The sequence below is a fragment of the Hemiscyllium ocellatum genome, chromosome 21 (genome assembly GCF_020745735.1).
Source record: "Hemiscyllium ocellatum isolate sHemOce1 chromosome 21, sHemOce1.pat.X.cur, whole genome shotgun sequence".
Taxonomy (NCBI): Eukaryota; Metazoa; Chordata; class Chondrichthyes; order Orectolobiformes; family Hemiscylliidae; genus Hemiscyllium; species Hemiscyllium ocellatum.
Window position 1 is genome coordinate 32873063 of NC_083421.1, and position 14145 is coordinate 32887207.

General features: G+C 43.4%; 1 protein-coding gene across 5 annotated transcripts in view; it reads left to right on the forward strand.

Annotated features, from left to right (window-relative positions):
* LOC132825811 (astrotactin-2-like) overlaps nucleotides 1-14145 on the forward strand; it is a 1607744-nt gene that overhangs the window by 488556 nt on the left and 1105043 nt on the right. The gene's annotated exons all lie outside the window — the stretch shown is intronic.

A 14145-nucleotide genomic window follows, 5' to 3' on the forward strand; every position in this document is an offset into this window, starting at 1 on the left:
TCCTCGGGGCCGTTATATTAGGATCAGTCTGGATGGCTTCTGCTAATGGTTCGATTATCAGTGTAAACAACAATGGTGAGAGAGGACATCCTTGACGGCAGCCTCTACCCACACTGAAGCCATCCGATCTTAACCCATTAGTAATAACAGCTGCTTTGGGGTCATTATACAATGTTGAAACCCATTTGGTAAACACCTGTCCAACGCCAAACCTTTCCAATGTGTAAAATAAATATGACCATTCAACCCTATCAAATGCCTTTTCCGCATCCAATGAAATTATTACTCCTGGTATCTTTCCCTGATGACAGGCTTGGATCATATTCAAGACCCTTCTGATATTATTGGATGATCTGCGGCCCTTAATAAATCCCGTCTGGTCCTCCTTTATAATATATGGCAGTACCCTTTCTAGTCTTAGTGCTAACATTTTTGAGAGAATTTTAAAGTCTACATTTAGTAAGGATATTGGTCTGTAAGATGCACAATCTTCTGGGTCTTTTCCTTTTTTGAGGATAAGAGAAATATTTGCTTCTTTCAGCGTGGGCGGGAGACAGACCTGACTATGCGCAAAATTATACATATCCATAAGTGGGTCAACCAATATTCCTGTAAATTCTTTATAGAATTCAGCTTGAAAACCATCCGGGCCTGGTGCTTTTCCGCTCTGAAGTTGCCTAATTGCCTCAAGTATTTCTAGGACTGTTAAAGGGGTATTTAGGGCCGACACCTGTTCCGGAGTCAGGCCCGGGAAGGTCAAATTTTTAAAAAATGACTGCATCCTCGTAATCCTATCTTCACAATCCTGCGATCTATATAGTTCAGAATAAAATTCTTTAAAGGTCGCATTGATCTTTTTATGATCATGAGTCAGGGTACCTGTACTTTCCTTGATGGTCGGAATAGTTTGAGGGGCTTTCTTTTTCTTTGCAAGAAATGCTAAGTATCTACCCGGTTTGTCGCCATATTCATATAATCTTTGTTTCGCAAATAATATTTCCCTTTTAGCCGTTTGAGTAAGCGCGGTGTTTAAAGCTGTCCTAAGAGCTGTAATCCTCTGCAATTTTGTGATAGAAGGTCTATCAGCGTATGCTGTTTCGGCTGCTTTTAGGCGAGCTTCAAGCAGACGCTGTTGCTCTCCCTTCATTTTCCTCTGGGTCGCTGAATAGGAGATGATCAAACCTCGTGCATAAGCTTTGATGGTCTCCCACATCATTGACGGATTGCTAGCCGTACCAGTATTAGTTTCTAAAAAAGTTTTAAGTTCTTGGGAGAAGTACTTTAAAAATTTGCTATCTTTTATCAGGAAGGGGTCCATACGCCAATGCCGAGCGGATGTCCCATTGTTCTTTACCTTAGTTTCCATGTATACAGCGGCATGGTCAGAGATTGCTATACTACCTATTTTACAGGTTGCTATAGAATTTAGAAAAATCGATGGGGCAAAAAACATATCAATTCTTGTGTGACATTTATGTGGATTAGAGTAGAAAGAAAAATCTCTACCCTGTGGATGGAGACATCTCCATACATCTACCAATCCTAATTCTTTATTCAGGTCCGCCAGTTGTCTAGATCTGGGAGATACTCCAGCGGCACTCTTGGGAATCCTGTCTATTTCCGGATCCATAATACAATTAAAGTCTCCCCCTATAATTGTATGACGGGGACCAAAGGCCATCAGTTTTGAAAAAGCTTCCGTTATGAATTTAAAGGGGTGTGCTGGGGGGCAGTACACATTTAAGATCCCATATTCCTCTCCATTTATGAGGGCTTTAATCAAAATATATCATCCAGATTCGTCTTTTATCTGATTTAGAATTTTCAAAGGGAAGTTCTTCCGGACAAGGATAACGACTCCCCTGCTTTTTGAATTAAAAGAGGAAAAAAAGGCCTGATCAAATCCGCCCTGTCGTAATTTTAAGTGTTCTTTATCCAACAGGTGTGTCTCCTGTAGGAGAGCTATATCAACTCTCTCCTTCTTAAGATTTGATAATATTTTCTTCCTTTTAACTGGCGAATTACTCCCCCTGACATTCCAGGTGCACCACTTAACCGACTGTTCAGCCATAATCGTCTGGACAGATCCGAGACCCCTCGGGAGGGGAAACCCTATCTAGAACATCCCGAGCATGGAGCATACAAGATTTACAAAAGTAAAGACTCTCTGATACACTCAAAACAATATAACAAAAAACTCTTTCTAAGTATAAAAGATATAAAACATTCCGAATTGGAGATTTTCTCCCTTGTTCCCAGGGAGCGTCACTTCCTCTCCCACAGTCCATCTTACCCTCTTCCAACCAGTGCCCCACCCTTGACCCAGGTGTTCCTCAATAAAATGAGGAGAATTCAAATATAATATAAAGCTAGAGTTAACAGTGAACACCCCACCCCCACCCACACCCACATCTAAATATATTTGGGAATATTAATACCATATATAACTATAAGATTACAATCTCAACATGTAATACTTAAATATAATACCACAAAATAACAGGGGAAAGAAAAACAACCCCGCTCCTAAAAACAGAAGTAAAATAGAATAAGGTAACCACCTCTCCCCATCAACATTAACCAAACGCCCCAACATATATATATATACACATACACACATAGGGGGAAAGATAAGAAAAGATGAAGGGATGTAAACCAAAATAATGGGAAAGGCAGACCAGCGTCCACAATCTCTTACAGTTTATTTAAGAGAGTCCAAGAATTCCTTAGCCTTCTCCGGTGATCCGAAGTTATATATGGATCCTTCGTGGCTAAGGCGTAGCGTCACTGGATATCGTAAGGAGTACTGAATATTTAAGTCCCTTAAACGCTTCTTCGCCTCATCGAATGCCTTCCTCTTTCGGACCAAAGCTGGGGAGAAGTCCTGGAACAGCATGATCCTGGATCCTTTGTGGGTCATAGCTTGGGGATCTTTTCCCAGATTTCTTGAGGCTTCCAGGAGCATCTGCCTCTCCCTATAGCTCTGTAGCTGGAACAGGACCGGGCATGGGCGCTGGGTTGAGCCGGGCCCACGTACTGTGACCTGGTAGGCCCATTCTACCCTTACCTGGCCTGATCCATTATGCAGATTTAAAAGTTGTGGCAGCCAATGCTGTAAGAATGCTGTCAGCAGACCTCCCTCTTCCTGCTCGGGCAGGCCCAACAACCGAATATTTTTTCTACGACATCGATTTTCGAGGTCATCAATGTGGTTTTCTAGGTTCTGGACTCGATTCTCGAGAAAACGGATATGGTCGGCTGCCGATTTTATCGCAGTCTCTGAGGCTGCGGCCTTCGACTCCACCTCTCTGACTCGGCACTCCAATTCCTGAATGTCTCTGCCCTGCTTCTGCAGCTCGGCTGATAGTGCTTCTCTGCTCTGCCGAGACTCATCGATAAAAGCATCAATCTTTGCCTCCCACCTGGCAAACATCTCCTCAAAGCTCATCTTCATTGGTAAATCTCCTGAAGTAGCTGAAGACACCTTTGTTGCAGCTGAAGAGGGAGAGGGTGGGGGAGGGGTCCCTGCTTTCTTAGACCCGCCTGTTCCCTTCCCTTTACTCATTTTCCAGCTAGTATTAGACTATTTAAATGTACTAATAGGTAACTATTTAAGGTTAACAACTATTATAAATGGTTTAGTGAGTGTGGTGGGGGTGGATAGCCCACTTTGCCCAAGTTTTGGGTAGAGCACTGTGGACTCAGTCTTGCTGGGTCGCCACCATCTTGGATCCCCCCAACAGCATTGTCTTTAAACAGATGGCTGAAGTTGGGTCTTAACCTGGGAACTGGTTCCAACAAATCTGGAAGAGACCCGATTTTTAAGCAGTTAAACTGATGCTCAATGGTAAATGAGGCATCAAGTAAGGAGAGTCAATCTATCAGGGCGGGATGGCGGTTAAAAGTTTTGTTTTGTGTGATGTTTTTTGAGTTGTTGAGCTTGGCTGCTGATGACACGGCATGAAGGTTTGAAAGCTTCCTACCTAACCTTCCCAACCTGCTTTCAGAAGCCCAAAGAGCAGAAAGGTGAGTTATAAGTATTGCTACCTTTGCCAGAGTGAATGGGAAAAGGTGATCCTGATTGACATTTTCAGAGAAGCAACCAAGGAGTCCACTTCTGTGTCTGTGAAATAACACATCATGAGAGTCATTTCAGTAATCTGACTAGTTTTGGTTGATTGTTTTATTTATCATTTAACTATCTTTGTTTGTCTGTCTATTTTTTATGTGGTTGGGAGATGTAAACAAATGTTTTTGGTTTAAAGCATAGTCATTAGCTAAATTGCCAATGGAGAAAAGATCCATGACAAAGCTGCTTGAAGATGGTTGAGCCAAGGACAGTCCCTCGAGGAACTCTTGCTGTTATTCCTGGGGACTGAGATTATTTAGTTTCAACAACAACAATCATCTTCTCTTGATGTAAGAATTACTTTGACCAGTGGAGAGCGTGCACATTAATTCTCATTTTCTTCACTGGTGCTTCTTGATGCCATGTTGAGAAAAAATGCTGCCAGATGTGAGGTAATGATGTTGAGAGCAGTTACTGTTACCTCACATCTGGAATCCCCCTCTGTCCATAGTCTAACAAAGGCTGTATTACTGTCAGGGACTAAGCACTGTGATGAAAGCCAGCATTATCAGTGAGAAGGTTATTGCTGAGTAAGTTCCATTTGATAGCAGTCTCGATGACACTATCTGTTACTTTACAGATGATGAAAAGCAGACTGATCAACTGGTAATTGGCTGGATCAGATTTGTTCTGCTTCCTGTGGACAGAACATACTTAGGCAACTTTCCACATTTTCAAACAGATACCAGTGTTGTCGCTGCTGTAGACAGTTTGGCTAAGAGTGCAGTTAGCTATAGAGGACAAATCTCTAGTAGTATTACCAGATGTTGGCAGTGCTTATATTCTGTACATATTCAGTTCCTTTAGCCACTTCTTGATATCGCATGGACTGAATCAAAATTTCCCAAGACTGACATTTGTGATGCTGGAACTTGGGAAGGAGGGAAAAATGGACCGTTCACTCAGCAATTCTTGCTGAAGATGGTTGCAAAGAGCTTCAACCTTGTCTTTTGCATTGATGTGCAGAGCTCCACATCATTGAGAAAGTGGATATTTATTCAGATTCCTTCTCATTTTAGTTGTTTCATTGTCCAACACCATTTATGAGTGGATGTGACAGGACTGTAGAGCTTAAACCTGATCGTTTTGTTGTTGATTAGCTTAGCTCTGTCTATCGCATGCTACATTCATTGTTTAGCATCCAAGTTTTCCTGTTGTGTAACTTTACTGGCTGACACAATTTTTAATATGCCTGATGCTGTTTCTGGCATACACTCCTATACTCTTCATCAAGGTTGATTCCAAGGGTTGATGGTAATAGTGGAGTGTGACGTATGTTTTGCCATAAGGTACATAAAATGGTATTTAAGTACAATTCTGTTGTAAAACACCCACAATTTTTTTTATTTCAAAAATATACTTTATTCATAAAATTATTTTGATATCTATACAATTGGTAATGCCATACATACGTATACATTCCATTTCTTTACATACAGAGATCAGAATTAATCATTTGTATGTACAAATCTGTACATTGACTATCCAAATATTCTGCTGAGGCATCAGTGGAGCCTAATTACTGAGTGGGCCCCCTGTTCTTCTTCAGCAGGCAGACCTTACACAGTGGTCTTTCCCCACCGCGCTTTGGCGGCAGCTGCCCCAAGCTTCAGCATGTCCCTCAAGATGTAGTCCTGGACCTTGGAATGTGCCAGTCTGCAACACTCAGTCAGGGTCAACTCCTTCAGCTGGAAGATCAACAGGCTTCGGACAGACCAAAGAGCGTCTCTCACCAAGTTGATGGTCCTCCAGGCACAGTTGATGTTCGTCTCGGTGTGCATCCCGGGGAATAGACTATAGAGCACGGAGTCCCACGTCACGGAGCTGCTCGGGACGAACCTCGACAAATACCACTGCGTTCCTCTGCAGACATCCTTTGCATAGGCACATTTCAGAAGAAGGTGTGTGTCAGTCTCGTCCCCTCCACAGCCACTTTGAGGGCAGTGTGCATAAAGGATCTCACAGGCAGAGCCCTTCTCACCACCAGCCAAGTCATGTCTTCATGCTTGTTGGAAAGCTCTGGCGATGAGGCGTTCTGCCAAATGACTTTGACAGTCTGCTCAGGGAGCCGCTCAATAGGAACTGTCCTCTCCTTTTCCCGCAGGGTCTCAAGGACACTATGCGCTGACCACTTCCTGATGGACTTGTGGTCAAAGGTGTTTTTTTCATAAATTTCTCAACGATGGACAGGTGATACGGAACGGTCCAACTACTTGGAGCTTTCCGCGGCAGCGAGGCCAGGCCCATCCTTCGCAACACTGGGGACAGGTAGAACCTCAGTATGTAGTAACACTTGGTGTTTACATACCAGGGATCCACGCACAGCTTGATGAAGCCACACACAAAGGTGGCCATCAGGGTGAGGGTAGCATTGGGTGTGGTTTTCCCCCATTGCCCAGATCTTTAGACATGCTGTCCCTTCGGACCCGGTCCATCTTTGATCTCCACATGAAGTGGAAGATGGCCCAGGTGACTGCGGCAGCACAGGTTCTGGGAATAGGTCAGACCTGTGCCATACATAACAACACTGACAGTGCCTCACACCTGAAGACCCAGTTTTCTCCTGTGATGGAGAGCGAGCGTTGCTTCCATCTGCTTAGTTTCTGCCTCGCTTTCTTGATCTTGATCTCCCAAGACTTGGCGCACGCCCCAGCCCCTCCGAACCAAATACCCAGCACCTTCAGGTGGTCGGTCCTGACCTGTGAAGGGGATCGAGGATTGGTCGGCCCAGTTCCCGAAGAGCATGGCCTTGTTCTGGCCTCAGTTTACCTTGGCCCCAGAGGCCCATTTGAACTGGTCAAAGATGCACATGAGTCTGTGCATGGACAGCAGATCCGAGCAGAAAATGGCGACATCATCCATGTACAGGGAGGCCTTAACCTGTAGACGCCCACTGCCAGGAATAGTCACCCCTCTCAGGCTCGCATCCTTTCCTGATGGACTCAGCAAATGGCTCTATGCAGCACACAAACCACGCAGGAGAGAGAGGGCAGCCCTGCCTGACTCCAGATCTGACTGGGAAGCTATCTGATTCCCACCCATTGATTGAGACTGCACTGACAATGTTGGTGTAGAGCAGTCTGATCCAATTGCAGATTCCCTCCCCAAAGCCCATTTTGGAGAGAACATCTGTCATATACGTATGCGATATACTGTCAAAGGCTTTCTCCTGGTCCAGGCTGATCGCCCACTCAGCGATCCACTCAGGAACTCTCATCAATCCTCTGTGCCTCTCAGCGATCTTCCTGCCCGATACAGCACAGGTTTGGTCAGGGTGAATCACCAATCCCAGAGCAGACCTGACCCAGTTGGCAATGACCTTTGCCAAGATTTTGTAATCTTCATTTAATAGTGAGATTGGTCTCCAATTTCTGATTTCCTCCCTCTCCCCCTTCCACTTGTAGATGAGGAAGTGGATGATGCCTTTCCTCATGGATTCACTCATGGTACCTGCCCGAAGCATACTGACATACACCTCCAGCAGGTCCTGGCCAATCAAGTCCCAGAGAGCAGAATAGAGCTTGACCGGTAAGCCATTGCTTCCGGGAGATTTATTCTCTTCGAAGGACTCAAGGGCCTTGGTCAGCTTGTCCAGAGGTAGCAGCTGGTCCAGTCTCTCCCGTGTTCTGTCGTCTAAGGCCTCCATGATAGAGGACAGGAACGACTGGGAGGCCGCGCTGTCGGTTGGCTTCGAGTCATACAGACTGGCATAGAAGGATTTGCTGATCCTCATGACGTCAGCCTGAGATGACATTATTGAGCCATCTTCTTCCTTCAGGCTGCTGAGCACGGAGCTCTCTTTGTGCACCTTCTGGAAGAAGAAACGTGAGCACGTCGCGTCCTGCTCCACGGAGCGGACCCTGGACCGGAAGATTATCTTGGAGGCCTCCGAGGCAAAAAGTGAGCCTTGCTGGCCCTTCACCTCCTGGAGGTCCTCTGTGACATCAACCCCCATTGTCTGCAGCAGGAACAGGTTCCGCATACTTTCCTGGAGCTGGGACAGTTTTCCCCGCCTCTCTCTCGCCTCCTGAACACCTTTGAGGATGAAGAACCTCTTGATGTTCCCTTTTACTGTTTCCCACCGATCTGCTGGGGACACAAAGAGGGGTTTCACTGTTCTTCAACCTGCGTAATCCCTCTTGAGCTCCTCGATGTTTCCCGGAGTCAACAGCTTTGTGTTCATCTTCCACCTTTGCTCACCAGCTCGCTGCTCGTCCTGTAGGCGACACTCGGCCAGCAGGAGGCAGTGGTCAGAGAAGAACACTGGCTTGACATCGGTGGATCTGACCGAGAAAGTTCAAGACACAAACAGGTAACCTATCCTTGAGTGGATAAACCTGTCTGCCTGTGACCAGGTGTAACTACACTGCGCTCTGTCTGCAGGGGTGATGAAGACGTCGTGCAGCTTGGCATCTTTGAAAACACCCACAGATGCTGAGTATTAAGCTGTTCAATGTGTTCAAAGTCTGTCCCATTCAGCAAGATGAAAGATATCCTCAATGTAAATATGGTACCTTTTCATCATCAGGGCTGTGCGGTCGTTAACCGTTTTGAAAGTGTCATGGTGGATCATCTTTAACATCGCTTGGTGAGGACAAAGTCAATTTTCTTTTTCACTTTAGGTGGTTCCCTCACACTTGCCATTTGCCCAGTCTGGCATTTATGTCATTTAAATTGTCACCACCTCAGTCAGTAGTGCAGCTGCCAGGTCACACTCACTCATGATTGTTGTTGTTCACTCAACAGTGAGTACATTCTGTGCCCGTGCTATGCCTTTTCTGTTAGTACTATACGTGAGGGTGTACTAATTCATTATCTGATAGTGGGACTTAATGGACTCCAGAATCAATGTTGTTTACTCTCGGGGCAACTCTCTCCCCATTGGCTACCACTGTGCTACCACCTCTGCCAGGACTGTTGCTGAAAGAGGACAAATCTGAGGTGGTGATGGAGGTAAACAGGGTATAATGTCAGGCGTGTGGTCACTGTAAGCTCAGTCTGGGTGACAGCCCTTCCAATTGTAGCACATGCCCCAGGAGGTTTTTGCAGGGTTGACAGGGCAGGATGGGTCATTATCATTTCAGGTGCATTGGTCAATGCCAGGTCATCCATCCACTTACTCTCCAAATTGGCGCTTTTGTAGCTGTTTGATATAACGGAGTGATTTCTAGGCGACTTTGAAGGGCAGCTCACAATCAACCATATTTCTGTATTCATGGAAAGGAAGAAATGAGATTGAATGTTATCTGCCATTTTTTTGCTTTCTTTGTTTGGTTCCTCTTTCTTTGGTTATAAGTAAACGCCTGAAATATGTTGTGTGGAATTAAATTAGCATTAATGAGCCAATTAGGGGGCCAATGGCATTGATTTGTACATGAAAGGATATGCTTGGCGAATTTAATTCCATTTTATGAGGATATTACAGAGTGCATTGATAATGGAAATACAATGAAAGTTGTATGATGGATTTCTAGAAGGTGCTTGATGAAGTGTCACAGAAAGATGTGCAAGAAATTATTAAAGGAAAGATAGCTGCATGGATTGTTGATGGGTTGGAGCAGAATCATTAATAGTTCAGATTAAATGAATGTTTTTTTTAAGTTTGTGCAATGACTTTGCTGCACTTCAGGGATTGAGCTGGGTCACTTTTGTTCAAATAATTACATAAATTAGAAACATAGGTACTAAATGACATTAAGTCTTGTTGGCAGCAAATTATGGACCTGCTGCTTTGAGAGAAGTGCTCTGGAGCTTTCGGGATTATATCATTAGTTTAGGAGCTGATTATGAAATGCAGTGCCATAAAGGGAATTATGAGTACGTCAGTAAAAATAACATATTGGGCAAATAATAAGACTCTTTGCAAAGTCCAGCGATGCAAATACTTTGATCAGGAATGAGGGATAATTAGCAATAAAATATGGTAACTGGAATTCTTTATTTTAAATCTTGGGCACATAAGCTATGAATAAGAAAATATACAAGCCTGTGGAAAGGTCATTTTAGTTGAAAGAGAAAACTTCTTCTTTTGAGAGTTGACTACGTATTTTCTGTGATGATATTTTGCCAAAAGCCTTTGTAATTTGAATATTCGGGAATATCAAGATCACAGAAATTGATATATTGATATTAGAGGAATGATAAGTAAAATGTTTTTGCTGCAATAAGTATTTGAAAAATATGGAAAGAATGCATCTTAGGTCTGATTTCCAAAGTATCAACATTTTTCTAATCAATCTGTCCAGAGATGATATTCTGGTACAGATGAGGCTTGAGCCTTCTGGAGTAGGGACATTGTCACTGTTCCAAAAGAAGCCATCTGGACACTTTATTTGAGATGAAGATATGGAGTCATATGCACAGAAACAGACCTTTCAGTCCAACTCTTTTATGTCAAACAGGTATCCTAAACCTTATTAGTCCCATTTATCTGCATTTGGCCCACATCCCTCTAAACCTTTCCTATACCAGGAACCTGTCCAAATGTCTTTTAAATGTTGTGATTGTACGCACCTCTAACACTTCCTGTAGCAGCTTGTTCCATACACACACCACCATCCACGAGAAAAATCTGTCCCTCAGATCCCTCTTAAATCTTTTTCTCTCACCTTAAAACGTAAGCTGTCTAGTTTTGGAATCCCCTGCTCTGGGAAAAAAGACCTTGGGTATTCACTTTATTTATGCCCTTCATGATTTTATAAACCTCTATAAGGTAACCGCTCAGCCTGTGACGTTCCAGGGGAAATCATCCCAGCCTATACAGTCTCTCCTTATAGTTCAGACATGCCAGGCCTGGCAACATCCTTGGAAATTTTTTCTGCTCCCTTTCCAATTTATTCACGTCCTTCCTATAGCATGACAACCAGAATTGTAAACAGTATTCCAAAAGTTGCCTCACCAATGTCTTGTACAGCCACAACATGACATCCCAACTCCTGTACTCAAGCATGCTCAACACGACCTCCACCATCCTGTCTACCTGCGACACTACTTTCTGGGAACTTTGTACCTAAACCCCTCAGTCTCTCTGTTTGACAACACTCCCCTAATAGTTAATATAAACCTGAGATGCATGAGAATTTGGCAATTATTTCTTTTCACATTGCCAGAAGAATGGCAGGTTTGATCTAGCAGACAAATTGTGCAGTTCTTTGACCATATGTTTCTGTGGAAAGTACTGGACAATTTGAATAACAGTAGGAAAATAGAATATATCTTAATGAATTGAGTTATGTGAACAAATTGTATTTGATTGCAAATACCCAAGCTATAATTCAAAGTCTTTGTAATCTTTGACCCATGTTCTATTATTAAATTAGCATGAAGATGTGATCACAACTGTTCATTTTAAAATTCATTAATGGGATAAAGGATAGAACAAAATTTATTGCCCATTCCACATGGCAGTTAAGAGATAACCACATTGCTGTGGATCTAGAGTTGCAGTTAGGCCAGACTAGGTAAGGATGGCAGTTTCCTTCCCTAAGGGACATTGTGAAGAGTTCATTTTTGTCCTTTACTCAGGTGCTTTGTACACTGCAATGGAAAATGTTTGTAAATTGTTATTCAGTGCTAATGATTCTCCTCTTTTATCAATCTGTGACAAAATGTCGAATGGAGTTTGATGTTAAGTTGCAAACTTGAGGACATTGATATTAATTAATCAGTTTAAACAGGAACCAGAATTAAGAAGTGCTAAGTCGTCTAACCCAGATATGGAGTGAGCATTCTCCCGCTGAGGGGTCACATCAGACTTATCCAAGAGTTGACACACTAACAGTGATGAGCTTCCACTTGAAATGCCTACTGCACTCTTCTTTAAGCACCATCATGAATATTATAATTATGTTGTAGCTCACATCAAAAGTAGTTCAGTCTGCATATTTATTTTCTTCACAATGGTGCCAATATAACATCAAGTTCAAAATGGATTTGAAGACTGATGCAGATTGAAATGATCAAGTACTTCACAGGACAATGGTTGCATTGCTACTGGAATTGACATGTGAAGAGAATGGTGGGTCACCAGCCATCTGAAAGTACAAATGGCTTAGTAGATGTCATTATGCTTGATGGCATATGTGGATCAGGGCATAGATCTCATTAACCATCCACCATGATTGGTTAGAGCTCATTTACGCACAGTAGAATGATTTGACCTTGTTTTGTCACATGACCTTTCTTCTAATTTCATGCCTCTTCATTTTCTTGCCCATTGAGTTCACAATTCTACATTTAATTTTTAGGAGTGAGAGGAAGGAAAACAGAAGCAAAATCAGGCCAGTGGCTCATTTTACCCACTGTTTGGAGCTCTTCTTTTCATCTGGAGCCCAATGGGTAGTGCTGTGGCTCAGTAGCTAGCACTGCAGTCTCACAGTGCCAGGGATCTGGATTTGATTCCATGCTCAGGTGACAATCTGTGTGAAGTTTGCAAGTTTTCCCTGTGTCTGTATACGTTTGCCATGGTTTCCTCTCCAGTCCAAAGATGTTCAGGTTTTGAAGGTAAAGCAAGGTTCCAGAGATGGTGTGGTTTAGGTGAGATGTTCTTCGGGGAGGGGGGGTCAGTGTGGGCTTGAAGGGCTGAGTAGCCTGCTTTCACATTGTAGAGATTCTAATGTTTTTAGTCCTTGTCGAAGGACTTCATTTCAGCCAGAATAAGATTCCATTCAATGAAACGAGAAGGCAAGCTGAAGGGTAAGAGCGATCTAATCATTTGCTGATGTAAGGATGTTTGGTTTAAAAGATTCCCTGTCACTGTTCAGGCTGAATTCTATTAGTTCATTAAGAATAAGCTGGAGGATGATATATGAGCCATATAAGGCATGGAAAAATGGAGGATGGGGTGCCCATTTTTTACATTCCAAGGAAATTGCTTGGAGGTAGTGATGGTGAAGGACAACCTTCAGAATCAGAGGTCAGCTCCTACTGCTGTCAATTTGGCAGCTGTATGCCTGCAGGAGCCACCTTCTTGCCCTTGCCAAAAACTCTGCCGTTCACCCTTTAAGAATTGCCTGACTGGCCCTGATCACTCACACTTCGAAGATTGTAGTGCATGCAGTGGCTCCTGATTGTATGAAATACCAGTAGTGGCCACCCATTCCAGTGGCACTGCTGAGACAGAACAGGTGCTGGCCTGATTTCCTTGCCTGGCATGGCCCCCTGTCAACGCTCACCCGCCCCCAAACCTAACACTGCATTGGCAATATTCAGCTCATGGTGCAGAATCAGAATAGTTCAGTCTTTCGATGAAAGTTGTGCATAAGGATAAGTTACTTCTTTCAGTGATATAATAAGTATTTTTGGTTTTGTCTCAACTAACATGGCTAATTTCTTGCAATATAGGTTTGTGGATAATTGCAGTACAAAATAAATGGCATTCTGGAGTTTGAAGTCTGCATTGAAACATTTGGAATTATTAAAGTAATTGCAAGGAAAAGTGCTCACCAAAATGTCTTTTATCGAACTATGGTTTGATGCATATGAAAATACTCTAACTGAGTCTTAATTTGGAACCATATCTCTTGTATTTCTGATTGTGGTCTGAAATGGGAAAAGTGTTTTTGAAAACCAAGGTTGAAGGATCACTGCTGTCTTTTTTTTTAAACAGGTCATCAATGACTCTCATTGTAAGCACTGTTTACCCAGCTGCTTGTTCAAGAAATAGTGGTCATTTGCAGATGAGCTGGAACTGAGGGGGTGCGTACAAATGGAGATTGCGCTGGCAACAATTTGCTGATTGGGTCAGTGCCGAGTTATGGATGACAATGGCTTCCAGCCTGCCACCAGCTCCAGGTAGCAGACCATTTGAGGGTTCAAACATTTAGTCAGAAGCTGTTGAATCTCCATAAAGGAAGGTGCTGTCCTTTTCTGTGCACTTTAAAAAAAACCCTTAAACTTGAAGGAAGCCATAGAGTCATAGAGATGTACAGCATGGAAACAGAGCCGTCGGTCCAACCTGTCCATGCCGACCAGAATTCCCAACCCAATCTAATCCCACCTCCCAGCACCCAGCCCAT